The 25698-nt window shown below is 46.9% G+C and overlaps 15 non-coding genes across 15 annotated transcripts; all 15 read right to left on the bottom strand.

The window, feature by feature from the left end:
- Positions 1-453: 453 nt before the first annotated feature.
- On the bottom strand, positions 454-644 carry LOC141078649 (U2 spliceosomal RNA). The gene has a single exon (XR_012228035.1). It is a non-coding gene; the product is annotated as a U2 spliceosomal RNA (small nuclear RNA).
- A 1572-nt stretch (positions 645-2216) lies between these two features.
- Positions 2217-2407, bottom strand: LOC141078648 (U2 spliceosomal RNA). Its single transcript, XR_012228034.1, has one exon. It is a non-coding gene; the product is annotated as a U2 spliceosomal RNA (small nuclear RNA).
- Positions 2408-3979: 1572 nt separating this feature from the next.
- Positions 3980-4170, bottom strand: LOC141078647 (U2 spliceosomal RNA). Its single transcript, XR_012228033.1, has one exon. It is a non-coding gene; the product is annotated as a U2 spliceosomal RNA (small nuclear RNA).
- A 1572-nt stretch (positions 4171-5742) lies between these two features.
- On the bottom strand, positions 5743-5933 carry LOC141078646 (U2 spliceosomal RNA). The gene has a single exon (XR_012228032.1). It is a non-coding gene; the product is annotated as a U2 spliceosomal RNA (small nuclear RNA).
- Positions 5934-7505: 1572 nt separating this feature from the next.
- Positions 7506-7696, bottom strand: LOC141078644 (U2 spliceosomal RNA). Its single transcript, XR_012228030.1, has one exon. It is a non-coding gene; the product is annotated as a U2 spliceosomal RNA (small nuclear RNA).
- Positions 7697-9268: 1572 nt separating this feature from the next.
- LOC141078643 (U2 spliceosomal RNA) lies at positions 9269-9459 on the bottom strand. The gene has a single exon (XR_012228029.1). It is a non-coding gene; the product is annotated as a U2 spliceosomal RNA (small nuclear RNA).
- A 1572-nt stretch (positions 9460-11031) lies between these two features.
- Positions 11032-11222, bottom strand: LOC141078642 (U2 spliceosomal RNA). The gene has a single exon (XR_012228028.1). It is a non-coding gene; the product is annotated as a U2 spliceosomal RNA (small nuclear RNA).
- A 1572-nt stretch (positions 11223-12794) lies between these two features.
- LOC141078641 (U2 spliceosomal RNA) lies at positions 12795-12985 on the bottom strand. Its single transcript, XR_012228027.1, has one exon. It is a non-coding gene; the product is annotated as a U2 spliceosomal RNA (small nuclear RNA).
- A 1572-nt stretch (positions 12986-14557) lies between these two features.
- LOC141078640 (U2 spliceosomal RNA) lies at positions 14558-14748 on the bottom strand. Its single transcript, XR_012228026.1, has one exon. It is a non-coding gene; the product is annotated as a U2 spliceosomal RNA (small nuclear RNA).
- Positions 14749-16320: 1572 nt separating this feature from the next.
- On the bottom strand, positions 16321-16511 carry LOC141078639 (U2 spliceosomal RNA). Its single transcript, XR_012228025.1, has one exon. It is a non-coding gene; the product is annotated as a U2 spliceosomal RNA (small nuclear RNA).
- Positions 16512-18083: 1572 nt separating this feature from the next.
- Positions 18084-18274, bottom strand: LOC141078638 (U2 spliceosomal RNA). Its single transcript, XR_012228024.1, has one exon. It is a non-coding gene; the product is annotated as a U2 spliceosomal RNA (small nuclear RNA).
- Positions 18275-19846: 1572 nt separating this feature from the next.
- On the bottom strand, positions 19847-20037 carry LOC141078637 (U2 spliceosomal RNA). The gene has a single exon (XR_012228023.1). It is a non-coding gene; the product is annotated as a U2 spliceosomal RNA (small nuclear RNA).
- A 1572-nt stretch (positions 20038-21609) lies between these two features.
- On the bottom strand, positions 21610-21800 carry LOC141078636 (U2 spliceosomal RNA). The gene has a single exon (XR_012228022.1). It is a non-coding gene; the product is annotated as a U2 spliceosomal RNA (small nuclear RNA).
- A 1572-nt stretch (positions 21801-23372) lies between these two features.
- On the bottom strand, positions 23373-23563 carry LOC141078635 (U2 spliceosomal RNA). Its single transcript, XR_012228021.1, has one exon. It is a non-coding gene; the product is annotated as a U2 spliceosomal RNA (small nuclear RNA).
- Positions 23564-25135: 1572 nt separating this feature from the next.
- On the bottom strand, positions 25136-25326 carry LOC141078632 (U2 spliceosomal RNA). Its single transcript, XR_012228019.1, has one exon. It is a non-coding gene; the product is annotated as a U2 spliceosomal RNA (small nuclear RNA).
- Between the last annotated feature and the right edge of the window lie 372 nt (positions 25327-25698).

Here is a 25698-nt window from a genome sequence, read left to right as displayed (position 1 = left end):
CAAAAATGAAGCGACATATCATTGCATGAGGGATGTGGTAGGAATTGAATGCTTGAATTAAGACTGGGGAAGTTCTGAGGCGAAGGGGCTGCAGGCCTTGTAGCAGGTGGGTGTGCAGAAATGTAGCTATCCAAAGCCAAACACATTACTGCAGCTTGTCACACCTATACCTACCAAACAGCAAAGGCCAAGATAGATCGTTATTTTACGGACACATTGAATACAGTGCAATGCCTCCCATATAGCGGTGAATAAGAGTAGTAGTAGTAGTAGTAGTAGTAGAAGAGTTGGTCAAGTTAAATCAAGGCTAAGGAATTGGAAATGTGCAACTTGGACCAAGAAAAACTAATTGCAGAGCGGCGACATTGGAAAAAAGCATTCAAATCATGCTTTGAAAACACTACTTGCTTATCCCGATTTCAATTCAATCTGTCTTTGGAAACCGCTTAAGAGAGTGAGTGCACCATTCCCAGAGAAACTGCCATACTGGGCTGATACGTGGAGTGAAGTGAGCAAGCTCTTTTTCCATCTCCCTGTTCTAAAAATCCATTTAATATATGGTCCCCAGATAGGGGACGTATCAGATATTAAACTGATAAGAACAGATACTACACTTGATCTTAGCCAAAAGGCCGAGAAGCGATAACCAGAAATGGTTTGCCGCTTGCAAGGCCACAGGGCTTAAGACAGGCACCCATTGTGGAGAATGACACAGACACCACCCTGAGGAAGACATTCAAACCAAGTCTGGGCGCATAACAAAAGCGCAGGCGGCTGTTTTTTTTTTTTTTTTTTTCCCCCCAGGATTCCACTCCACGCGCTTTTAATTTGCATAGGCCAACCCCTTTTTTGTTAGGCCACCCTCCCCTCACGGTCAAACGCGCTTCAGTACTAGGAAAGAGGCCAGAGGAGCACTGCTCCTACACCGCCCCCTCTACTACCCTCCCTAAATGAAAGGTCTTGCTTTAAGGCTGTGTGCACACGCTGCGGATTGGCCGCTACAGACACGCAGCAGTTTTAGCTGCGGTGTACAGTACCATTCATTTGAATGGGTAAAAAAAAACGCTGTGCCGACGCTGCGGAAAAAACCGCGCGGATTTGCTGCGGTTTTGAATCCGCAGAAAGAATTGCATGTCAATTCTTTCTGTGGAAAACGCTGCGGGTTCCTATCTCCACCATTGTGGAGATAGTGAATCCGCAGGACCAAACCGCAGGCAAAACCGCAGATAATCCGCAGGTCTTTGGACCTGCGGATTATCTGCGGTTTTTGCTAAATCCGTGCGGATTAATCCGCAGCGGAATCCGCAGCGTGTGAACGTGGCCTAACTCTCCTGGTGCCAGATATTGTAACCAGGAGGCGAGCATGGCCCACCTGTCTGCTCAGGCTCACTCAGCAGACTGAAGCTGAATACTACTGCGCAGCTGCTACAGACTGTGGGCTGCCCATTGTGACACGTGGTCCCATTGTGAGACGTGGTCGAACACATCCAAGCATTGTGTGCTATGAATGGCATGATTCCTATCACAGTGTTCCATGGATGGACACATCCTATTTACTGCAGGCAAGCAGCGCACCTAGCTGCTGCTGCTGCTGCTACAAGCCACTAGAATACCGTCCGTCTGTCAGACAGGTGGACGTAGGCAGAACATTCAAATAACTCGCCAGATAAATCGTTGCTTTTCCATTTTATTCATATATGAATTAATTCAAAATTGAACAGTAAATTTCAAAGTTGGAAGGCCACAAGAGGGGGACAATGTTTCAAAAATGAAGCGACATATCATTGCATGAGGGATGTGGTAGGAATTGAATGCTTGAATTAAGACTGGGGAAGTTCTGAGGCGAAGGGGCTGCAGGCCTTGTAGCAGGTGGGTGTGCAGAAATGTAGCTATCCAAAGCCAAACACATTACTGCAGCTTGTCACACCTATACCTACCAAACAGCAAAGGCCAAGATAGATCGTTATTTTACGGACACATTGAATACAGTGCAATGCCTCCCATATAGCGGTGAATAAGAGTAGTAGTAGTAGTAGTAGTAGTAGAAGAGTTGGTCAAGTTAAATCAAGGCTAAGGAATTGGAAATGTGCAACTTGGACCAAGAAAAACTAATTGCAGAGCGGCGACATTGGAAAAAAGCATTCAAATCATGCTTTGAAAACACTACTTGCTTATCCCGATTTCAATTCAATCTGTCTTTGGAAACCGCTTAAGAGAGTGAGTGCACCATTCCCAGAGAAACTGCCATACTGGGCTGATACGTGGAGTGAAGTGAGCAAGCTCTTTTTCCATCTCCCTGTTCTAAAAATCCATTTAATATATGGTCCCCAGATAGGGGACGTATCAGATATTAAACTGATAAGAACAGATACTACACTTGATCTTAGCCAAAAGGCCGAGAAGCGATAACCAGAAATGGTTTGCCGCTTGCAAGGCCACAGGGCTTAAGACAGGCACCCATTGTGGAGAATGACACAGACACCACCCTGAGGAAGACATTCAAACCAAGTCTGGGCGCATAACAAAAGCGCAGGCGGCTGTTTTTTTTTTTTTTTTTTTCCCCCCAGGATTCCACTCCACGCGCTTTTAATTTGCATAGGCCAACCCCTTTTTTGTTAGGCCACCCTCCCCTCACGGTCAAACGCGCTTCAGTACTAGGAAAGAGGCCAGAGGAGCACTGCTCCTACACCGCCCCCTCTACTACCCTCCCTAAATGAAAGGTCTTGCTTTAAGGCTGTGTGCACACGCTGCGGATTGGCCGCTACAGACACGCAGCAGTTTTAGCTGCGGTGTACAGTACCATTCATTTGAATGGGTAAAAAAAAACGCTGTGCCGACGCTGCGGAAAAAACCGCGCGGATTTGCTGCGGTTTTGAATCCGCAGAAAGAATTGCATGTCAATTCTTTCTGTGGAAAACGCTGCGGGTTCCTATCTCCACCATTGTGGAGATAGTGAATCCGCAGGACCAAACCGCAGGCAAAACCGCAGATAATCCGCAGGTCTTTGGACCTGCGGATTATCTGCGGTTTTTGCTAAATCCGTGCGGATTAATCCGCAGCGGAATCCGCAGCGTGTGAACGTGGCCTAACTCTCCTGGTGCCAGATATTGTAACCAGGAGGCGAGCATGGCCCACCTGTCTGCTCAGGCTCACTCAGCAGACTGAAGCTGAATACTACTGCGCAGCTGCTACAGACTGTGGGCTGCCCATTGTGACACGTGGTCCCATTGTGAGACGTGGTCGAACACATCCAAGCATTGTGTGCTATGAATGGCATGATTCCTATCACAGTGTTCCATGGATGGACACATCCTATTTACTGCAGGCAAGCAGCGCACCTAGCTGCTGCTGCTGCTGCTACAAGCCACTAGAATACCGTCCGTCTGTCAGACAGGTGGACGTAGGCAGAACATTCAAATAACTCGCCAGATAAATCGTTGCTTTTCCATTTTATTCATATATGAATTAATTCAAAATTGAACAGTAAATTTCAAAGTTGGAAGGCCACAAGAGGGGGACAATGTTTCAAAAATGAAGCGACATATCATTGCATGAGGGATGTGGTAGGAATTGAATGCTTGAATTAAGACTGGGGAAGTTCTGAGGCGAAGGGGCTGCAGGCCTTGTAGCAGGTGGGTGTGCAGAAATGTAGCTATCCAAAGCCAAACACATTACTGCAGCTTGTCACACCTATACCTACCAAACAGCAAAGGCCAAGATAGATCGTTATTTTACGGACACATTGAATACAGTGCAATGCCTCCCATATAGCGGTGAATAAGAGTAGTAGTAGTAGTAGTAGTAGTAGAAGAGTTGGTCAAGTTAAATCAAGGCTAAGGAATTGGAAATGTGCAACTTGGACCAAGAAAAACTAATTGCAGAGCGGCGACATTGGAAAAAAGCATTCAAATCATGCTTTGAAAACACTACTTGCTTATCCCGATTTCAATTCAATCTGTCTTTGGAAACCGCTTAAGAGAGTGAGTGCACCATTCCCAGAGAAACTGCCATACTGGGCTGATACGTGGAGTGAAGTGAGCAAGCTCTTTTTCCATCTCCCTGTTCTAAAAATCCATTTAATATATGGTCCCCAGATAGGGGACGTATCAGATATTAAACTGATAAGAACAGATACTACACTTGATCTTAGCCAAAAGGCCGAGAAGCGATAACCAGAAATGGTTTGCCGCTTGCAAGGCCACAGGGCTTAAGACAGGCACCCATTGTGGAGAATGACACAGACACCACCCTGAGGAAGACATTCAAACCAAGTCTGGGCGCATAACAAAAGCGCAGGCGGCTGTTTTTTTTTTTTTTTTTTTCCCCCCAGGATTCCACTCCACGCGCTTTTAATTTGCATAGGCCAACCCCTTTTTTGTTAGGCCACCCTCCCCTCACGGTCAAACGCGCTTCAGTACTAGGAAAGAGGCCAGAGGAGCACTGCTCCTACACCGCCCCCTCTACTACCCTCCCTAAATGAAAGGTCTTGCTTTAAGGCTGTGTGCACACGCTGCGGATTGGCCGCTACAGACACGCAGCAGTTTTAGCTGCGGTGTACAGTACCATTCATTTGAATGGGTAAAAAAAAACGCTGTGCCGACGCTGCGGAAAAAACCGCGCGGATTTGCTGCGGTTTTGAATCCGCAGAAAGAATTGCATGTCAATTCTTTCTGTGGAAAACGCTGCGGGTTCCTATCTCCACCATTGTGGAGATAGTGAATCCGCAGGACCAAACCGCAGGCAAAACCGCAGATAATCCGCAGGTCTTTGGACCTGCGGATTATCTGCGGTTTTTGCTAAATCCGTGCGGATTAATCCGCAGCGGAATCCGCAGCGTGTGAACGTGGCCTAACTCTCCTGGTGCCAGATATTGTAACCAGGAGGCGAGCATGGCCCACCTGTCTGCTCAGGCTCACTCAGCAGACTGAAGCTGAATACTACTGCGCAGCTGCTACAGACTGTGGGCTGCCCATTGTGACACGTGGTCCCATTGTGAGACGTGGTCGAACACATCCAAGCATTGTGTGCTATGAATGGCATGATTCCTATCACAGTGTTCCATGGATGGACACATCCTATTTACTGCAGGCAAGCAGCGCACCTAGCTGCTGCTGCTGCTGCTACAAGCCACTAGAATACCGTCCGTCTGTCAGACAGGTGGACGTAGGCAGAACATTCAAATAACTCGCCAGATAAATCGTTGCTTTTCCATTTTATTCATATATGAATTAATTCAAAATTGAACAGTAAATTTCAAAGTTGGAAGGCCACAAGAGGGGGACAATGTTTCAAAAATGAAGCGACATATCATTGCATGAGGGATGTGGTAGGAATTGAATGCTTGAATTAAGACTGGGGAAGTTCTGAGGCGAAGGGGCTGCAGGCCTTGTAGCAGGTGGGTGTGCAGAAATGTAGCTATCCAAAGCCAAACACATTACTGCAGCTTGTCACACCTATACCTACCAAACAGCAAAGGCCAAGATAGATCGTTATTTTACGGACACATTGAATACAGTGCAATGCCTCCCATATAGCGGTGAATAAGAGTAGTAGTAGTAGTAGTAGTAGTAGAAGAGTTGGTCAAGTTAAATCAAGGCTAAGGAATTGGAAATGTGCAACTTGGACCAAGAAAAACTAATTGCAGAGCGGCGACATTGGAAAAAAGCATTCAAATCATGCTTTGAAAACACTACTTGCTTATCCCGATTTCAATTCAATCTGTCTTTGGAAACCGCTTAAGAGAGTGAGTGCACCATTCCCAGAGAAACTGCCATACTGGGCTGATACGTGGAGTGAAGTGAGCAAGCTCTTTTTCCATCTCCCTGTTCTAAAAATCCATTTAATATATGGTCCCCAGATAGGGGACGTATCAGATATTAAACTGATAAGAACAGATACTACACTTGATCTTAGCCAAAAGGCCGAGAAGCGATAACCAGAAATGGTTTGCCGCTTGCAAGGCCACAGGGCTTAAGACAGGCACCCATTGTGGAGAATGACACAGACACCACCCTGAGGAAGACATTCAAACCAAGTCTGGGCGCATAACAAAAGCGCAGGCGGCTGTTTTTTTTTTTTTTTTTTTCCCCCCAGGATTCCACTCCACGCGCTTTTAATTTGCATAGGCCAACCCCTTTTTTGTTAGGCCACCCTCCCCTCACGGTCAAACGCGCTTCAGTACTAGGAAAGAGGCCAGAGGAGCACTGCTCCTACACCGCCCCCTCTACTACCCTCCCTAAATGAAAGGTCTTGCTTTAAGGCTGTGTGCACACGCTGCGGATTGGCCGCTACAGACACGCAGCAGTTTTAGCTGCGGTGTACAGTACCATTCATTTGAATGGGTAAAAAAAAACGCTGTGCCGACGCTGCGGAAAAAACCGCGCGGATTTGCTGCGGTTTTGAATCCGCAGAAAGAATTGCATGTCAATTCTTTCTGTGGAAAACGCTGCGGGTTCCTATCTCCACCATTGTGGAGATAGTGAATCCGCAGGACCAAACCGCAGGCAAAACCGCAGATAATCCGCAGGTCTTTGGACCTGCGGATTATCTGCGGTTTTTGCTAAATCCGTGCGGATTAATCCGCAGCGGAATCCGCAGCGTGTGAACGTGGCCTAACTCTCCTGGTGCCAGATATTGTAACCAGGAGGCGAGCATGGCCCACCTGTCTGCTCAGGCTCACTCAGCAGACTGAAGCTGAATACTACTGCGCAGCTGCTACAGACTGTGGGCTGCCCATTGTGACACGTGGTCCCATTGTGAGACGTGGTCGAACACATCCAAGCATTGTGTGCTATGAATGGCATGATTCCTATCACAGTGTTCCATGGATGGACACATCCTATTTACTGCAGGCAAGCAGCGCACCTAGCTGCTGCTGCTGCTGCTACAAGCCACTAGAATACCGTCCGTCTGTCAGACAGGTGGACGTAGGCAGAACATTCAAATAACTCGCCAGATAAATCGTTGCTTTTCCATTTTATTCATATATGAATTAATTCAAAATTGAACAGTAAATTTCAAAGTTGGAAGGCCACAAGAGGGGGACAATGTTTCAAAAATGAAGCGACATATCATTGCATGAGGGATGTGGTAGGAATTGAATGCTTGAATTAAGACTGGGGAAGTTCTGAGGCGAAGGGGCTGCAGGCCTTGTAGCAGGTGGGTGTGCAGAAATGTAGCTATCCAAAGCCAAACACATTACTGCAGCTTGTCACACCTATACCTACCAAACAGCAAAGGCCAAGATAGATCGTTATTTTACGGACACATTGAATACAGTGCAATGCCTCCCATATAGCGGTGAATAAGAGTAGTAGTAGTAGTAGTAGTAGTAGAAGAGTTGGTCAAGTTAAATCAAGGCTAAGGAATTGGAAATGTGCAACTTGGACCAAGAAAAACTAATTGCAGAGCGGCGACATTGGAAAAAAGCATTCAAATCATGCTTTGAAAACACTACTTGCTTATCCCGACTTCAATTCAATCTGTCTTTGGAAACCGCTTAAGAGAGTGAGTGCACCATTCCCAGAGAAACTGCCATACTGGGCTGATACGTGGAGTGAAGTGAGCAAGCTCTTTTTCCATCTCCCTGTTCTAAAAATCCATTTAATATATGGTCCCCAGATAGGGGACGTATCAGATATTAAACTGATAAGAACAGATACTACACTTGATCTTAGCCAAAAGGCCGAGAAGCGATAACCAGAAATGGTTTGCCGCTTGCAAGGCCACAGGGCTTAAGACAGGCACCCATTGTGGAGAATGACACAGACACCACCCTGAGGAAGACATTCAAACCAAGTCTGGGCGCATAACAAAAGCGCAGGCGGCTGTTTTTTTTTTTTTTTTTTTCCCCCCAGGATTCCACTCCACGCGCTTTTAATTTGCATAGGCCAACCCCTTTTTTGTTAGGCCACCCTCCCCTCACGGTCAAACGCGCTTCAGTACTAGGAAAGAGGCCAGAGGAGCACTGCTCCTACACCGCCCCCTCTACTACCCTCCCTAAATGAAAGGTCTTGCTTTAAGGCTGTGTGCACACGCTGCGGATTGGCCGCTACAGACACGCAGCAGTTTTAGCTGCGGTGTACAGTACCATTCATTTGAATGGGTAAAAAAAAACGCTGTGCCGACGCTGCGGAAAAAACCGCGCGGATTTGCTGCGGTTTTGAATCCGCAGAAAGAATTGCATGTCAATTCTTTCTGTGGAAAACGCTGCGGGTTCCTATCTCCACCATTGTGGAGATAGTGAATCCGCAGGACCAAACCGCAGGCAAAACCGCAGATAATCCGCAGGTCTTTGGACCTGCGGATTATCTGCGGTTTTTGCTAAATCCGTGCGGATTAATCCGCAGCGGAATCCGCAGCGTGTGAACGTGGCCTAACTCTCCTGGTGCCAGATATTGTAACCAGGAGGCGAGCATGGCCCACCTGTCTGCTCAGGCTCACTCAGCAGACTGAAGCTGAATACTACTGCGCAGCTGCTACAGACTGTGGGCTGCCCATTGTGACACGTGGTCCCATTGTGAGACGTGGTCGAACACATCCAAGCATTGTGTGCTATGAATGGCATGATTCCTATCACAGTGTTCCATGGATGGACACATCCTATTTACTGCAGGCAAGCAGCGCACCTAGCTGCTGCTGCTGCTGCTACAAGCCACTAGAATACCGTCCGTCTGTCAGACAGGTGGACGTAGGCAGAACATTCAAATAACTCGCCAGATAAATCGTTGCTTTTCCATTTTATTCATATATGAATTAATTCAAAATTGAACAGTAAATTTCAAAGTTGGAAGGCCACAAGAGGGGGACAATGTTTCAAAAATGAAGCGACATATCATTGCATGAGGGATGTGGTAGGAATTGAATGCTTGAATTAAGACTGGGGAAGTTCTGAGGCGAAGGGGCTGCAGGCCTTGTAGCAGGTGGGTGTGCAGAAATGTAGCTATCCAAAGCCAAACACATTACTGCAGCTTGTCACACCTATACCTACCAAACAGCAAAGGCCAAGATAGATCGTTATTTTACGGACACATTGAATACAGTGCAATGCCTCCCATATAGCGGTGAATAAGAGTAGTAGTAGTAGTAGTAGTAGTAGAAGAGTTGGTCAAGTTAAATCAAGGCTAAGGAATTGGAAATGTGCAACTTGGACCAAGAAAAACTAATTGCAGAGCGGCGACATTGGAAAAAAGCATTCAAATCATGCTTTGAAAACACTACTTGCTTATCCCGATTTCAATTCAATCTGTCTTTGGAAACCGCTTAAGAGAGTGAGTGCACCATTCCCAGAGAAACTGCCATACTGGGCTGATACGTGGAGTGAAGTGAGCAAGCTCTTTTTCCATCTCCCTGTTCTAAAAATCCATTTAATATATGGTCCCCAGATAGGGGACGTATCAGATATTAAACTGATAAGAACAGATACTACACTTGATCTTAGCCAAAAGGCCGAGAAGCGATAACCAGAAATGGTTTGCCGCTTGCAAGGCCACAGGGCTTAAGACAGGCACCCATTGTGGAGAATGACACAGACACCACCCTGAGGAAGACATTCAAACCAAGTCTGGGCGCATAACAAAAGCGCAGGCGGCTGTTTTTTTTTTTTTTTTTTTCCCCCCAGGATTCCACTCCACGCGCTTTTAATTTGCATAGGCCAACCCCTTTTTTGTTAGGCCACCCTCCCCTCACGGTCAAACGCGCTTCAGTACTAGGAAAGAGGCCAGAGGAGCACTGCTCCTACACCGCCCCCTCTACTACCCTCCCTAAATGAAAGGTCTTGCTTTAAGGCTGTGTGCACACGCTGCGGATTGGCCGCTACAGACACGCAGCAGTTTTAGCTGCGGTGTACAGTACCATTCATTTGAATGGGTAAAAAAAAACGCTGTGCCGACGCTGCGGAAAAAACCGCGCGGATTTGCTGCGGTTTTGAATCCGCAGAAAGAATTGCATGTCAATTCTTTCTGTGGAAAACGCTGCGGGTTCCTATCTCCACCATTGTGGAGATAGTGAATCCGCAGGACCAAACCGCAGGCAAAACCGCAGATAATCCGCAGGTCTTTGGACCTGCGGATTATCTGCGGTTTTTGCTAAATCCGTGCGGATTAATCCGCAGCGGAATCCGCAGCGTGTGAACGTGGCCTAACTCTCCTGGTGCCAGATATTGTAACCAGGAGGCGAGCATGGCCCACCTGTCTGCTCAGGCTCACTCAGCAGACTGAAGCTGAATACTACTGCGCAGCTGCTACAGACTGTGGGCTGCCCATTGTGACACGTGGTCCCATTGTGAGACGTGGTCGAACACATCCAAGCATTGTGTGCTATGAATGGCATGATTCCTATCACAGTGTTCCATGGATGGACACATCCTATTTACTGCAGGCAAGCAGCGCACCTAGCTGCTGCTGCTGCTGCTACAAGCCACTAGAATACCGTCCGTCTGTCAGACAGGTGGACGTAGGCAGAACATTCAAATAACTCGCCAGATAAATCGTTGCTTTTCCATTTTATTCATATATGAATTAATTCAAAATTGAACAGTAAATTTCAAAGTTGGAAGGCCACAAGAGGGGGACAATGTTTCAAAAATGAAGCGACATATCATTGCATGAGGGATGTGGTAGGAATTGAATGCTTGAATTAAGACTGGGGAAGTTCTGAGGCGAAGGGGCTGCAGGCCTTGTAGCAGGTGGGTGTGCAGAAATGTAGCTATCCAAAGCCAAACACATTACTGCAGCTTGTCACACCTATACCTACCAAACAGCAAAGGCCAAGATAGATCGTTATTTTACGGACACATTGAATACAGTGCAATGCCTCCCATATAGCGGTGAATAAGAGTAGTAGTAGTAGTAGTAGTAGTAGAAGAGTTGGTCAAGTTAAATCAAGGCTAAGGAATTGGAAATGTGCAACTTGGACCAAGAAAAACTAATTGCAGAGCGGCGACATTGGAAAAAAGCATTCAAATCATGCTTTGAAAACACTACTTGCTTATCCCGATTTCAATTCAATCTGTCTTTGGAAACCGCTTAAGAGAGTGAGTGCACCATTCCCAGAGAAACTGCCATACTGGGCTGATACGTGGAGTGAAGTGAGCAAGCTCTTTTTCCATCTCCCTGTTCTAAAAATCCATTTAATATATGGTCCCCAGATAGGGGACGTATCAGATATTAAACTGATAAGAACAGATACTACACTTGATCTTAGCCAAAAGGCCGAGAAGCGATAACCAGAAATGGTTTGCCGCTTGCAAGGCCACAGGGCTTAAGACAGGCACCCATTGTGGAGAATGACACAGACACCACCCTGAGGAAGACATTCAAACCAAGTCTGGGCGCATAACAAAAGCGCAGGCGGCTGTTTTTTTTTTTTTTTTTTTCCCCCCAGGATTCCACTCCACGCGCTTTTAATTTGCATAGGCCAACCCCTTTTTTGTTAGGCCACCCTCCCCTCACGGTCAAACGCGCTTCAGTACTAGGAAAGAGGCCAGAGGAGCACTGCTCCTACACCGCCCCCTCTACTACCCTCCCTAAATGAAAGGTCTTGCTTTAAGGCTGTGTGCACACGCTGCGGATTGGCCGCTACAGACACGCAGCAGTTTTAGCTGCGGTGTACAGTACCATTCATTTGAATGGGTAAAAAAAAACGCTGTGCCGACGCTGCGGAAAAAACCGCGCGGATTTGCTGCGGTTTTGAATCCGCAGAAAGAATTGCATGTCAATTCTTTCTGTGGAAAACGCTGCGGGTTCCTATCTCCACCATTGTGGAGATAGTGAATCCGCAGGACCAAACCGCAGGCAAAACCGCAGATAATCCGCAGGTCTTTGGACCTGCGGATTATCTGCGGTTTTTGCTAAATCCGTGCGGATTAATCCGCAGCGGAATCCGCAGCGTGTGAACGTGGCCTAACTCTCCTGGTGCCAGATATTGTAACCAGGAGGCGAGCATGGCCCACCTGTCTGCTCAGGCTCACTCAGCAGACTGAAGCTGAATACTACTGCGCAGCTGCTACAGACTGTGGGCTGCCCATTGTGACACGTGGTCCCATTGTGAGACGTGGTCGAACACATCCAAGCATTGTGTGCTATGAATGGCATGATTCCTATCACAGTGTTCCATGGATGGACACATCCTATTTACTGCAGGCAAGCAGCGCACCTAGCTGCTGCTGCTGCTGCTACAAGCCACTAGAATACCGTCCGTCTGTCAGACAGGTGGACGTAGGCAGAACATTCAAATAACTCGCCAGATAAATCGTTGCTTTTCCATTTTATTCATATATGAATTAATTCAAAATTGAACAGTAAATTTCAAAGTTGGAAGGCCACAAGAGGGGGACAATGTTTCAAAAATGAAGCGACATATCATTGCATGAGGGATGTGGTAGGAATTGAATGCTTGAATTAAGACTGGGGAAGTTCTGAGGCGAAGGGGCTGCAGGCCTTGTAGCAGGTGGGTGTGCAGAAATGTAGCTATCCAAAGCCAAACACATTACTGCAGCTTGTCACACCTATACCTACCAAACAGCAAAGGCCAAGATAGATCGTTATTTTACGGACACATTGAATACAGTGCAATGCCTCCCATATAGCGGTGAATAAGAGTAGTAGTAGTAGTAGTAGTAGTAGAAGAGTTGGTCAAGTTAAATCAAGGCTAAGGAATTGGAAATGTGCAACTTGGACCAAGAAAAACTAATTGCAGAGCGGCGACATTGGAAAAAAGCATTCAAATCATGCTTTGAAAACACTACTTGCTTATCCCGATTTCAATTCAATCTGTCTTTGGAAACCGCTTAAGAGAGTGAGTGCACCATTCCCAGAGAAACTGCCATACTGGGCTGATACGTGGAGTGAAGTGAGCAAGCTCTTTTTCCATCTCCCTGTTCTAAAAATCCATTTAATATATGGTCCCCAGATAGGGGACGTATCAGATATTAAACTGATAAGAACAGATACTACACTTGATCTTAGCCAAAAGGCCGAGAAGCGATAACCAGAAATGGTTTGCCGCTTGCAAGGCCACAGGGCTTAAGACAGGCACCCATTGTGGAGAATGACACAGACACCACCCTGAGGAAGACATTCAAACCAAGTCTGGGCGCATAACAAAAGCGCAGGCGGCTGTTTTTTTTTTTTTTTTTTTCCCCCCAGGATTCCACTCCACGCGCTTTTAATTTGCATAGGCCAACCCCTTTTTTGTTAGGCCACCCTCCCCTCACGGTCAAACGCGCTTCAGTACTAGGAAAGAGGCCAGAGGAGCACTGCTCCTACACCGCCCCCTCTACTACCCTCCCTAAATGAAAGGTCTTGCTTTAAGGCTGTGTGCACACGCTGCGGATTGGCCGCTACAGACACGCAGCAGTTTTAGCTGCGGTGTACAGTACCATTCATTTGAATGGGTAAAAAAAAACGCTGTGCCGACGCTGCGGAAAAAACCGCGCGGATTTGCTGCGGTTTTGAATCCGCAGAAAGAATTGCATGTCAATTCTTTCTGTGGAAAACGCTGCGGGTTCCTATCTCCACCATTGTGGAGATAGTGAATCCGCAGGACCAAACCGCAGGCAAAACCGCAGATAATCCGCAGGTCTTTGGACCTGCGGATTATCTGCGGTTTTTGCTAAATCCGTGCGGATTAATCCGCAGCGGAATCCGCAGCGTGTGAACGTGGCCTAACTCTCCTGGTGCCAGATATTGTAACCAGGAGGCGAGCATGGCCCACCTGTCTGCTCAGGCTCACTCAGCAGACTGAAGCTGAATACTACTGCGCAGCTGCTACAGACTGTGGGCTGCCCATTGTGACACGTGGTCCCATTGTGAGACGTGGTCGAACACATCCAAGCATTGTGTGCTATGAATGGCATGATTCCTATCACAGTGTTCCATGGATGGACACATCCTATTTACTGCAGGCAAGCAGCGCACCTAGCTGCTGCTGCTGCTGCTACAAGCCACTAGAATACCGTCCGTCTGTCAGACAGGTGGACGTAGGCAGAACATTCAAATAACTCGCCAGATAAATCGTTGCTTTTCCATTTTATTCATATATGAATTAATTCAAAATTGAACAGTAAATTTCAAAGTTGGAAGGCCACAAGAGGGGGACAATGTTTCAAAAATGAAGCGACATATCATTGCATGAGGGATGTGGTAGGAATTGAATGCTTGAATTAAGACTGGGGAAGTTCTGAGGCGAAGGGGCTGCAGGCCTTGTAGCAGGTGGGTGTGCAGAAATGTAGCTATCCAAAGCCAAACACATTACTGCAGCTTGTCACACCTATACCTACCAAACAGCAAAGGCCAAGATAGATCGTTATTTTACGGACACATTGAATACAGTGCAATGCCTCCCATATAGCGGTGAATAAGAGTAGTAGTAGTAGTAGTAGTAGTAGAAGAGTTGGTCAAGTTAAATCAAGGCTAAGGAATTGGAAATGTGCAACTTGGACCAAGAAAAACTAATTGCAGAGCGGCGACATTGGAAAAAAGCATTCAAATCATGCTTTGAAAACACTACTTGCTTATCCCGATTTCAATTCAATCTGTCTTTGGAAACCGCTTAAGAGAGTGAGTGCACCATTCCCAGAGAAACTGCCATACTGGGCTGATACGTGGAGTGAAGTGAGCAAGCTCTTTTTCCATCTCCCTGTTCTAAAAATCCATTTAATATATGGTCCCCAGATAGGGGACGTATCAGATATTAAACTGATAAGAACAGATACTACACTTGATCTTAGCCAAAAGGCCGAGAAGCGATAACCAGAAATGGTTTGCCGCTTGCAAGGCCACAGGGCTTAAGACAGGCACCCATTGTGGAGAATGACACAGACACCACCCTGAGGAAGACATTCAAACCAAGTCTGGGCGCATAACAAAAGCGCAGGCGGCTGTTTTTTTTTTTTTTTTTTTCCCCCCAGGATTCCACTCCACGCGCTTTTAATTTGCATAGGCCAACCCCTTTTTTGTTAGGCCACCCTCCCCTCACGGTCAAACGCGCTTCAGTACTAGGAAAGAGGCCAGAGGAGCACTGCTCCTACACCGCCCCCTCTACTACCCTCCCTAAATGAAAGGTCTTGCTTTAAGGCTGTGTGCACACGCTGCGGATTGGCCGCTACAGACACGCAGCAGTTTTAGCTGCGGTGTACAGTACCATTCATTTGAATGGGTAAAAAAAAACGCTGTGCCGACGCTGCGGAAAAAACCGCGCGGATTTGCTGCGGTTTTGAATCCGCAGAAAGAATTGCATGTCAATTCTTTCTGTGGAAAACGCTGCGGGTTCCTATCTCCACCATTGTGGAGATAGTGAATCCGCAGGACCAAACCGCAGGCAAAACCGCAGATAATCCGCAGGTCTTTGGACCTGCGGATTATCTGCGGTTTTTGCTAAATCCGTGCGGATTAATCCGCAGCGGAATCCGCAGCGTGTGAACGTGGCCTAACTCTCCTGGTGCCAGATATTGTAACCAGGAGGCGAGCATGGCCCACCTGTCTGCTCAGGCTCACTCAGCAGACTGAAGCTGAATACTACTGCGCAGCTGCTACAGACTGTGGGCTGCCCATTGTGACACGTGGTCCCATTGTGAGACGTGGTCGAACACATCCAAGCATTGTGTGCTATGAATGGCATGATTCCTATCACAGTGTTCCATGGATGGACACATCCTATTTACTGCAGGCAAGCAGCGCACCTAGCTGCTGCTGCTGCTGCTACAAGCCACTAGAATACCGTCCGTCTGTCAGACAGGTGGACGTAGGCAGAACATTCAAATAACTCGCCAGATAAATCGTTGCTTTTCCATTTTATTCATATATGAATTAATTCAAAATTGAACAGTAAATTTCAAAGTTGGAAGGCCACAAGAGGGGGACAATGTTTCAAAAATGAAGCGACATATCATTGCATGAGGGATGTGGTAGGAATTGAATGCTTGAATTAAGACTGGGGAAGTTCTGAGGCGAAGGGGCTGCAGGCCTTGTAGCAGGTGGGTGTGCAGAAATGTAGCTATCCAAAGCCAAACACATTACTGCAGCTTGTCACACCTATACCTACCAAACAGCAAAGGCCAAGATAGATCGTTATTTTACGGACACATTGAATACAGTGCAATGCCTCCCATATAGCGGTGAATAAGAGTAGTAGTAGTAGTAGTAGTAGTAGAAGAGTTGGTCAAGTTAAATCAAGGCTAAGGAATTGGAAATGTGCAACTTGGACCAAGAAAAACTAATTGCAGAGCGGCGACATTGGAAAAAAGCATTCAAATCATGCTTTGAAAACACTACTTGCTTATCCCGATTTCAATTCAATCTGTCTTTGGAAACCGCTTAAGAGAGTGAGTGCACCATTCCCAGAGAAACTGCCATACTGGGCTGATACGTGGAGTGAAGTGAGCAAGCTCTTTTTCCATCTCCCTGTTCTAAAAATCCATTTAATATATGGTCCCCAGATAGGGGACGTATCAGATATTAAACTGATAAGAACAGATACTACACTTGATCTTAGCCAAAAGGCCGAGAAGCGATAACCAGAAATGGTTTGCCGCTTGCAAGGCCACAGGGCTTAAGACAGGCACCCATTGTGGAGAATGACACAGACACCACCCTGAGGAAGACATTCAAACCAAGTCTGGGCGCATAACAAAAGCGCAGGCGGCTGTTTTTTTTTTTTTTTTTTTCCCCCCAGGATTCCACTCCACGCGCTTTTAATTTGCATAGGCCAACCCCTTTTTTGTTAGGCCACCCTCCCCTCACGGTCAAACGCGCTTCAGTACTAGGAAAGAGGCCAGAGGAGCACTGCTCCTACACCGCCCCCTCTACTACCCTCCCTAAATGAAAGGTCTTGCTTTAAGGCTGTGTGCACACGCTGCGGATTGGCCGCTACAGACACGCAGCAGTTTTAGCTGCGGTGTACAGTACCATTCATTTGAATGGGTAAAAAAAAACGCTGTGCCGACGCTGCGGAAAAAACCGCGCGGATTTGCTGCGGTTTTGAATCCGCAGAAAGAATTGCATGTCAATTCTTTCTGTGGAAAACGCTGCGGGTTCCTATCTCCACCATTGTGGAGATAGTGAATCCGCAGGACCAAACCGCAGGCAAAACCGCAGATAATCCGCAGGTCTTTGGACCTGCGGATTATCTGCGGTTTTTGCTAAATCCGTGCGGATTAATCCGCAGCGGAATCCGCAGCGTGTGAACGTGGCCTAACTCTCCTGGTGCCAGATATTGTAACCAGGAGGCGAGCATGGCCCACCTGTCTGCTCAGGCTCACTCAGCAGACTGAAGCTGAATACTACTGCGCAGCTGCTACAGACTGTGGGCTGCCCATTGTGACACGTGGTCCCATTGTGAGACGTGGTCGAACACATCCAAGCATTGTGTGCTATGAATGGCATGATTCCTATCACAGTGTTCCATGGATGGACACATCCTATTTACTGCAGGCAAGCAGCGCACCTAGCTGCTGCTGCTGCTGCTACAAGCCACTAGAATACCGTCCGTCTGTCAGACAGGTGGACGTAGGCAGAACATTCAAATAACTCGCCAGATAAATCGTTGCTTTTCCATTTTATTCATATATGAATTAATTCAAAATTGAACAGTAAATTTCAAAGTTGGAAGGCCACAAGAGGGGGACAATGTTTCAAAAATGAAGCGACATATCATTGCATGAGGGATGTGGTAGGAATTGAATGCTTGAATTAAGACTGGGGAAGTTCTGAGGCGAAGGGGCTGCAGGCCTTGTAGCAGGTGGGTGTGCAGAAATGTAGCTATCCAAAGCCAAACACATTACTGCAGCTTGTCACACCTATACCTACCAAACAGCAAAGGCCAAGATAGATCGTTATTTTACGGACACATTGAATACAGTGCAATGCCTCCCATATAGCGGTGAATAAGAGTAGTAGTAGTAGTAGTAGTAGTAGAAGAGTTGGTCAAGTTAAATCAAGGCTAAGGAATTGGAAATGTGCAACTTGGACCAAGAAAAACTAATTGCAGAGCGGCGACATTGGAAAAAAGCATTCAAATCATGCTTTGAAAACACTACTTGCTTATCCCGATTTCAATTCAATCTGTCTTTGGAAACCGCTTAAGAGAGTGAGTGCACCATTCCCAGAGAAACTGCCATACTGGGCTGATACGTGGAGTGAAGTGAGCAAGCTCTTTTTCCATCTCCCTGTTCTAAAAATCCATTTAATATATGGTCCCCAGATAGGGGACGTATCAGATATTAAACTGATAAGAACAGATACTACACTTGATCTTAGCCAAAAGGCCGAGAAGCGATAACCAGAAATGGTTTGCCGCTTGCAAGGCCACAGGGCTTAAGACAGGCACCCATTGTGGAGAATGACACAGACACCACCCTGAGGAAGACATTCAAACCAAGTCTGGGCGCATAACAAAAGCGCAGGCGGCTGTTTTTTTTTTTTTTTTTTTCCCCCCAGGATTCCACTCCACGCGCTTTTAATTTGCATAGGCCAACCCCTTTTTTGTTAGGCCACCCTCCCCTCACGGTCAAACGCGCTTCAGTACTAGGAAAGAGGCCAGAGGAGCACTGCTCCTACACCGCCCCCTCTACTACCCTCCCTAAATGAAAGGTCTTGCTTTAAGGCTGTGTGCACACGCTGCGGATTGGCCGCTACAGACACGCAGCAGTTTTAGCTGCGGTGTACAGTACCATTCATTTGAATGGGTAAAAAAAAACGCTGTGCCGACGCTGCGGAAAAAACCGCGCGGATTTGCTGCGGTTTTGAATCCGCAGAAAGAATTGCATGTCAATTCTTTCTGTGGAAAACGCTGCGGGTTCCTATCTCCACCATTGTGGAGATAGTGAATCCGCAGGACCAAACCGCAGGCAAAACCGCAGATAATCCGCAGGTCTTTGGACCTGCGGATTATCTGCGGTTTTTGCTAAATCCGTGCGGATTAATCCGCAGCGGAATCCGCAGCGTGTGAACGTGGCCTAACTCTCCTGGTGCCAGATATTGTAACCAGGAGGCGAGCATGGCCCACCTGTCTGCTCAGGCTCACTCAGCAGACTGAAGCTGAATACTACTGCGCAGCTGCTACAGACTGTGGGCTGCCCATTGTGACACGTGGTCCCATTGTGAGACGTGGTCGAACACATCCAAGCATTGTGTGCTATGAATGGCATGATTCCTATCACAGTGTTCCATGGATGGACACATCCTATTTACTGCAGGCAAGCAGCGCACCTAGCTGCTGCTGCTGCTGCTACAAGCCACTAGAATACCGTCCGTCTGTCAGACAGGTGGACGTAGGCAGAACATTCAAATAACTCGCCAGATAAATCGTTGCTTTTCCATTTTATTCATATATGAATTAATTCAAAATTGAACAGTAAATTTCAAAGTTGGAAGGCCACAAGAGGGGGACAATGTTTCAAAAATGAAGCGACATATCATTGCATGAGGGATGTGGTAGGAATTGAATGCTTGAATTAAGACTGGGGAAGTTCTGAGGCGAAGGGGCTGCAGGCCTTGTAGCAGGTGGGTGTGCAGAAATGTAGCTATCCAAAGCCAAACACATTACTGCAGCTTGTCACACCTATACCTACCAAACAGCAAAGGCCAAGATAGATCGTTATTTTACGGACACATTGAATACAGTGCAATGCCTCCCATATAGCGGTGAATAAGAGTAGTAGTAGTAGTAGTAGTAGTAGAAGAGTTGGTCAAGTTAAATCAAGGCTAAGGAATTGGAAATGTGCAACTTGGACCAAGAAAAACTAATTGCAGAGCGGCGACATTGGAAAAAAGCATTCAAATCATGCTTTGAAAACACTACTTGCTTATCCCGATTTCAATTCAATCTGTCTTTGGAAACCGCTTAAGAGAGTGAGTGCACCATTCCCAGAGAAACTGCCATACTGGGCTGATACGTGGAGTGAAGTGAGCAAGCTCTTTTTCCATCTCCCTGTTCTAAAAATCCATTTAATATATGGTCCCCAGATAGGGGACGTATCAGATATTAAACTGATAAGAACAGATACTACACTTGATCTTAGCCAAAAGGCCGAGAAGCGATAACCAGAAATGGTTTGCCGCTTGCAAGGCCACAGGGCTTAAGACAGGCACCCATTGTGGAGAATGACACAGACACCACCCTGAGGAAGACATTCAAACCAAGTCTGGGCGCATAACAAAAGCGCAGGCGGCTGTTTTTTTTTTTTTTTTTTTCCCCCCAGGATTCCACTCCACGCGCTTTTAATTTGCATAGGCCAACCCCTTTTTTGTTAGGCCACCCTCCCCTCACGGTCAAACGCGCTTCAGTACTAGGAAAGAGGCCAGAGGAGCACTGCTCCTACACCGCCCCCTCTACTACCCTCCCTAAATGAAAGGTCTTGCTTTAAGGCTGTGTGCACACGCTGCGGATTGGCCGCTACAGACACGCAGCAGTTTTAGCTGCGGTGTACAGTACCATTCATTTGAATGGGTAAAAAAAAACGCTGTGCCGACGCTGCGGAAAAAACCGCGCGGATTTGCTGCGGTTTTGAATCCGCAGAAAGAATTGCATGTCAATTCTTTCTGTGGAAAACGCTGCGGGTTCCTATCTCCACCATTGTGGAGATAGTGAATCCGCAGGACCAAACCGCAGGCAAAACCGCAGATAATCCGCAGGTCTTTGGACCTGCGGATTATCTGCGGTTTTTGCTAAATCCGTGCGGATTAATCCGCAGCGGAATCCGCAGCGTGTGAACGTGGCCTAACTCTCCTGGTGCCAGATATTGTAACCAGGAGGCGAGCATGGCCCACCTGTCTGCTCAGGCTCACTCAGCAGACTGAAGCTGAATACTACTGCGCAGCTGCTACAGACTGTGGGCTGCCCATTGTGACACGTGGTCCCATTGTGAGACGTGGTCGAACACATCCAAGCATTGTGTGCTATGAATGGCATGATTCCTATCACAGTGTTCCATGGATGGACACATCCTATTTACTGCAGGCAAGCAGCGCACCTAGCTGCTGCTGCTGCTGCTACAAGCCACTAGAATACCGTCCGTCTGTCAGACAGGTGGACGTAGGCAGAACATTCAAATAACTCGCCAGATAAATCGTTGCTTTTCCATTTTATTCATATATGAATTAATTCAAAATTGAACAGTAAATTTCAAAGTTGGAAGGCCACAAGAGGGGGACAATGTTTCAAAAATGAAGCGACATATCATTGCATGAGGGATGTGGTAGGAATTGAATGCTTGAATTAAGACTGGGGAAGTTCTGAGGCGAAGGGGCTGCAGGCCTTGTAGCAGGTGGGTGTGCAGAAATGTAGCTATCCAAAGCCAAACACATTACTGCAGCTTGTCACACCTATACCTACCAAACAGCAAAGGCCAAGATAGATCGTTATTTTACGGACACATTGAATACAGTGCAATGCCTCCCATATAGCGGTGAATAAGAGTAGTAGTAGTAGTAGTAGTAGTAGAAGAGTTGGTCAAGTTAAATCAAGGCTAAGGAATTGGAAATGTGCAACTTGGACCAAGAAAAACTAATTGCAGAGCGGCGACATTGGAAAAAAGCATTCAAATCATGCTTTGAAAACACTACTTGCTTATCCCGATTTCAATTCAATCTGTCTTTGGAAACCGCTTAAGAGAGTGAGTGCACCATTCCCAGAGAAACTGCCATACTGGGCTGATACGTGGAGTGAAGTGAGCAAGCTCTTTTTCCATCTCCCTGTTCTAAAAATCCATTTAATATATGGTCCCCAGATAGGGGACGTATCAGATATTAAACTGATAAGAACAGATACTACACTTGATCTTAGCCAAAAGGCCGAGAAGCGATAACCAGAAATGGTTTGCCGCTTGCAAGGCCACAGGGCTTAAGACAGGCACCCATTGTGGAGAATGACACAGACACCACCCTGAGGAAGACATTCAAACCAAGTCTGGGCGCATAACAAAAGCGCAGGCGGCTGTTTTTTTTTTTTTTTTTTTCCCCCCAGGATTCCACTCCACGCGCTTTTAATTTGCATAGGCCAACCCCTTTTTTGTTAGGCCACCCTCCCCTCACGGTCAAACGCGCTTCAGTACTAGGAAAGAGGCCAGAGGAGCACTGCTCCTACACCGCCCCCTCTACTACCCTCCCTAAATGAAAGGTCTTGCTTTAAGGCTGTGTGCACACGCTGCGGATTGGCCGCTACAGACACGCAGCAGTTTTAGCTGCGGTGTACAGTACCATTCATTTGAATGGGTAAAAAAAAACGCTGTGCCGACGCTGCGGAAAAAACCGCGCGGATTTGCTGCGGTTTTGAATCCGCAGAAAGAATTGCATGTCAATTCTTTCTGTGGAAAACGCTGCGGGTTCCTATCTCCACCATTGTGGAGATAGTGAATCCGCAGGACCAAACCGCAGGCAAAACCGCAGATAATCCGCAGGTCTTTGGACCTGCGGATTATCTGCGGTTTTTGCTAAATCCGTGCGGATTAATCCGCAGCGGAATCCGCAGCGTGTGAACGTGGCCTAACTCTCCTGGTGCCAGATATTGTAACCAGGAGGCGAGCATGGCCCACCTGTCTGCTCAGGCTCACTCAGCAGACTGAAGCTGAATACTACTGCGCAGCTGCTACAGACTGTGGGCTGCCCATTGTGACACGTGGTCCCATTGTGAGACGTGGTCGAACACATCCAAGCATTGTGTGCTATGAATGGCATGATTCCTATCACAGTGTTCCATGGATGGACACATCCTATTTACTGCAGGCAAGCAGCGCACCTAGCTGCTGCTGCTGCTGCTACAAGCCACTAGAATACCGTCCGTCTGTCAGACAGGTGGACGTAGGCAGAACATTCAAATAACTCGCCAGATAAATCGTTGCTTTTCCATTTTATTCATATATGAATTAATTCAAAATTGAACAGTAAATTTCAAAGTTGGAAGGCCACAAGAGGGGGACAATGTTTCAAAAATGAAGCGACATATCATTGCATGAGGGATGTGGTAGGAATTGAATGCTTGAATTAAGACTGGGGAAGTTCTGAGGCGAAGGGGCTGCAGGCCTTGTAGCAGGTGGGTGTGCAGAAATGTAGCTATCCAAAGCCAAACACATTACTGCAGCTTGTCACACCTATACCTACCAAACAGCAAAGGCCAAGATAGATCGTTATTTTACGGACACATTGAATACAGTGCAATGCCTCCCATATAGCGGTGAATAAGAGTAGTAGTAGTAGTAGTAGTAGTAGAAGAGTTGGTCAAGTTAAATCAAGGCTAAGGAATTGGAAATGTGCAACTTGGACCAAGAAAAACTAATTGCAGAGCGGCGACATTGGAAAAAAGCATTCAAATCATGCTTTGAAAACACTACTTGCTTATCCCGATTTCAATTCAATCTGTCTTTGGAAACCGCTTAAGAGAGTGAGTGCACCATTCCCAGAGAAACTGCCATACTGGGCTGATACGTGGAGTGAAGTGAGCAAGCTCTTTTTCCATCTCCCTGTTCTAAAAATCCATTTAATATATGGTCCCCAGATAGGGGACGTATCAGATATTAAACTGATAAGAACAGATACTACACTTGATCTTAGCCAAAAGGCCGAGAAGCGATAACCAGAAATGGTTTGCCGCTTGCAAGGCCACAGGGCTTAAGACAGGCACCCATTGTGGAGAATGACACAGACACCACCCTGAGGAAGACATTCAAACCAAGTCTGGGCGCATAACAAAAGCGCAGGCGGCTGTTTTTTTTTTTTTTTTTTTCCCCCCAGGATTCCACTCCACGCGCTTTTAATTTGCATAGGCCAACCCCTTTTTTGTTAGGCCACCCTCCCCTCACGGTCAAACGCGCTTCAGTACTAGGAAAGAGGCCAGAGGAGCACTGCTCCTACACCGCCCCCTCTACTACCCTCCCTAAATGAAAGGTCTTGCTTTAAGGCTGTGTGCACACGCTGCGGATTGGCCGCTACAGACACGCAGCAGTTTTAGCTGCGGTGTACAGTACCATTCATTTGAATGGGTAAAAAAAAACGCTGTGCCGACGCTGCGGAAAAAACCGCGCGGATTTGCTGCGGTTTTGAATCCGCAGAAAGAATTGCATGTCAATTCTTTCTGTGGAAAACGCTGCGGGTTCCTATCTCCACCATTGTGGAGATAGTGAATCCGCAGGACCAAACCGCAGGCAAAACCGCAGATAATCCGCAGGTCTTTGGACCTGCGGATTATCTGCGGTTTTTGCTAAATCCGTGCGGATTAATCCGCAGCGGAATCCGCAGCGTGTGAACGTGGCCTAACTCTCCTGGTGCCAGATATTGTAACCAGGAGGCGAGCATGGCCCACCTGTCTGCTCAGGCTCACTCAGCAGACTGAAGCTGAATACTACTGCGCAGCTGCTACAGACTGTGGGCTGCCCATTGTGACACGTGGTCCCATTGTGAGACGTGGTCGAACACATCCAAGCATTGTGTGCTATGAATGGCATGATTCCTATCACAGTGTTCCATGGATGGACACATCCTATTTACTGCAGGCAAGCAGCGCACCTAGCTGCTGCTGCTGCTGCTACAAGCCACTAGAATACCGTCCGTCTGTCAGACAGGTGGACGTAGGCAGAACATTCAAATAACTCGCCAGATAAATCGTTGCTTTTCCATTTTATTCATATATGAATTAATTCAAAATTGAACAGTAAATTTCAAAGTTGGAAGGCCACAAGAGGGGGACAATGTTTCAAAAATGAAGCGACATATCATTGCATGAGGGATGTGGTAGGAATTGAATGCTTGAATTAAGACTGGGGAAGTTCTGAGGCGAAGGGGCTGCAGGCCTTGTAGCAGGTGGGTGTGCAGAAATGTAGCTATCCAAAGCCAAACACATTACTGCAGCTTGTCACACCTATACCTACCAAACAGCAAAGGCCAAGATAGATCGTTATTTTACGGACACATTGAATACAGTGCAATGCCTCCCATATAGCGGTGAATAAGAGTAGTAGTAGTAGTAGTAGTAGTAGAAGAGTTGGTCAAGTTAAATCAAGGCTAAGGAATTGGAAATGTGCAACTTGGACCAAGAAAAACTAATTGCAGAGCGGCGACATTGGAAAAAAGCATTCAAATCATGCTTTGAAAACACTACTTGCTTATCCCGATTTCAATTCAATCTGTCTTTGGAAACCGCTTAAGAGAGTGAGTGCACCATTCCCAGAGAAACTGCCATACTGGGCTGATACGTGGAGTGAAGTGAGCAAGCTCTTTTTCCATCTCCCTGTTCTAAAAATCCATTTAATATATGGTCCCCAGATAGGGGACGTATCAGATATTAAACTGATAAGAACAGATACTACACTTGATCTTAGCCAAAAGGCCGAGAAGCGATAACCAGAAATGGTTTGCCGCTTGCAAGGCCACAGGGCTTAAGACAGGCACCCATTGTGGAGAATGACACAGACACCACCCTGAGGAAGACATTCAAACCAAGTCTGGGCGCATAACAAAAGCGCAGGCGGCTGTTTTTTTTTTTTTTTTTTTCCCCCCAGGATTCCACTCCACGCGCTTTTAATTTGCATAGGCCAACCCCTTTTTTGTTAGGCCACCCTCCCCTCACGGTCAAACGCGCTTCAGTACTAGGAAAGAGGCCAGAGGAGCACTGCTCCTACACCGCCCCCTCTACTACCCTCCCTAAATGAAAGGTCTTGCTTTAAGGCTGTGTGCACACGCTGCGGATTGGCCGCTACAGACACGCAGCAGT

The sequence above is a fragment of the Dendrobates tinctorius genome, unplaced genomic scaffold (assembly GCF_039654945.1).
Source record: "Dendrobates tinctorius isolate UK_male_01 unplaced genomic scaffold, ASM3965494v1 ptg000584l, whole genome shotgun sequence".
Lineage (NCBI taxonomy): Eukaryota > Metazoa > Chordata > Amphibia > Anura > Dendrobatidae > Dendrobates > Dendrobates tinctorius.
This window is presented reverse-complemented; position numbering and strand designations above follow the sequence as displayed.